Source organism: Pristis pectinata, chromosome 15, assembly GCF_009764475.1.
Source record: "Pristis pectinata isolate sPriPec2 chromosome 15, sPriPec2.1.pri, whole genome shotgun sequence".
In the NCBI taxonomy this organism is placed as follows: domain Eukaryota; kingdom Metazoa; phylum Chordata; class Chondrichthyes; order Rhinopristiformes; family Pristidae; genus Pristis; species Pristis pectinata.
In genome coordinates, this window is record NC_067419.1 from 44,103,588 (window position 1) to 44,105,866 (window position 2,279).

The following is a 2,279-nucleotide window of genomic DNA, read 5'->3' on the forward strand; positions in this document are numbered from 1 at the left end:
TGAACCCATGAACACTACCTCGTTATTCCTTTTTTTGCATTATTTATTTATTTTTGTAAATTATAGTAATTTTTATGCCTTTCACTGTACTGCTGCCACAAAACAGCAAATTTCACAACATATGTCAGTGATAATAAACCTGATTCTGATCTTGGCTGGCATGGACAGGTTGGGCTGAAGGGCCTGTTTCCTTTCTGTTTACCTGTATGACTTTGATTTTGTCTCAGTTCTGCACTGGAATAGTGCAGTACTGGGGGCTTGCTACACAGTCAGAGGTGAGCCATTAATCCGAGACCTTGGGTGAATACAAAAATCCCCATTACACTGTTGAGAGCTGGATTTTGAGATGATGAGATTTCTTTATTAGTCACATGTACATCGAAACACACAGTGAAATGCGTCTTTTGCGTAGAGTGTTCTGGGGGCAGCCCGCAAGTGTCGCCCATAGCATGCCCACAACTTCCTAACCCGTACGTCTTTGGAATGTGGGAGGAAACTGGAGCACCCGGAGGAAACCCACGCAGACACGGGGAAAACGTACAAACTCCTTACAGACAGCGGCTGGAATTGAACCGGGTCGCTTGCGCTGTAATAGCGTTACACTAAAGTGAGTGAGTTTGGGGGATGGGGGTTATTTCTGCCTGGTTACCCATCGAAAGAAAAACAAATTAACTGTTCAATCAACATAACTTGAACAATTTATCTGGCCGTTTTCTTATTATTGTTTGTAGGATCTTGCTGTTCACATATTGACTGCCACATCGCCTGGAATATAGCAGTGACTATACTTCAGTAGCACTTCACAAGTTGTAAAATGCTTCGAGATTGCCTGAGGTTTTATGTATATTTCATCTGAAGAGCAAAGTATAAACATAAATTGAGATCTAAGATCCATTTGACGGTGTTTCATTTGATGCATGGAGATCACCAGCACCTGCTGAAAGATGGTGTTGATGCTGTTGAAAGTATGAGTTGGTTGTGCACATTCAGATATGGAAGATCTCTTTAATCCACCCGCTGTGCACATGAGAGCCATAACTTGCCCACCCAGAGTGAATGGAGCTCAGACTATAATTCTCACACTGAAGGTCAAATCCTGGGGTCTGGGATCCAGGGTAAATTTTGTGAAAAGCACTATATCAATGAAAGTATTTCTGCTGGTTGCCCTTCCACTTCTGTAAGTTTAACCCGAGTATGAGCATAATCGAATTCAGAAACTAATCCCATTCCAAGAAAATCGATCCTAGCCTTTTGAATGAGACAAATGAATGTTATTGTTGGTTGAAGGTGCAGTGTTGGCCAGTTCTGAAGATAAAAGTCATGCTTCTCTTCCACCTCCTTAAAGAGTGCGATGGGAAACCCTCAAACAGAATCACAGGACGTTGGTCTCAGGACGTAACACAGAAGAACCCTCTGACAATGAAACAGTCTCCCAAAACTATGGTGAAGTCTCAACCCAGATTATATACTCAAGGGCTGGGCACACAGCCACCACGTTCTGGCACAGAAGTGAGAGTATAAGCAAAGTCTATTGAGCCAAGCTGACTCATCAACATCCAGGCCAGGAATGTGAGACCAATTTTCTTTGGAATTCAACTTTGAAGGCACGGAAACTTAACTACTTGCCGAGTTCAATCCGCAGTTCAAACCCAGCAGTCTCCATGTACATTTTCCTAAGACAATCTTGAAACACAAATACACCCTTTTCTGTACTGTTGGCCAACCAGGTGCTTCCTACTGATAAAGCTCAACCAGTTTCCAATATCAGTGCCTTCAAATTTGCTGCTGGAATCAAGAGCAGAATTTCCTATGGAATCACAATCTACAAACCAAATTATTAACCATTCATAGCAGTGTTTAACAATTACATTCCCAAAGAACATCATAAATTGTTCTAGGCATTCAGTTATGAGAATAGATATATATTCACTTGAGTTTAGGGTTAATCTGAAGAATATGTTTAAAATGTTTGAAGGATTTGATTGGGAGGGTACAAGGAAACTATTTCCTCTGTTGTGGATATTAAGAAAGTGGGAACATAAATCAGGGCTGGGCCATTAAACGGAGAAGTCGGGAGCCACACCAAAGGCAGTAGAAGTAAAAATAACTGGCTCCTCCAAGAGACTGTGAGGTCTGGAACAATTGGAGCTCTCAAGTCTGGGGTTGCGAGATCTCTGTTGGGTAATGGCAGTAAGGGACAAAGGAGGGTGTGTGCAGTAGATGGGGCAGATCAGCCATAATCTAACTGAATGGTGGAACCAGTTTAAGGCTTGAACAGC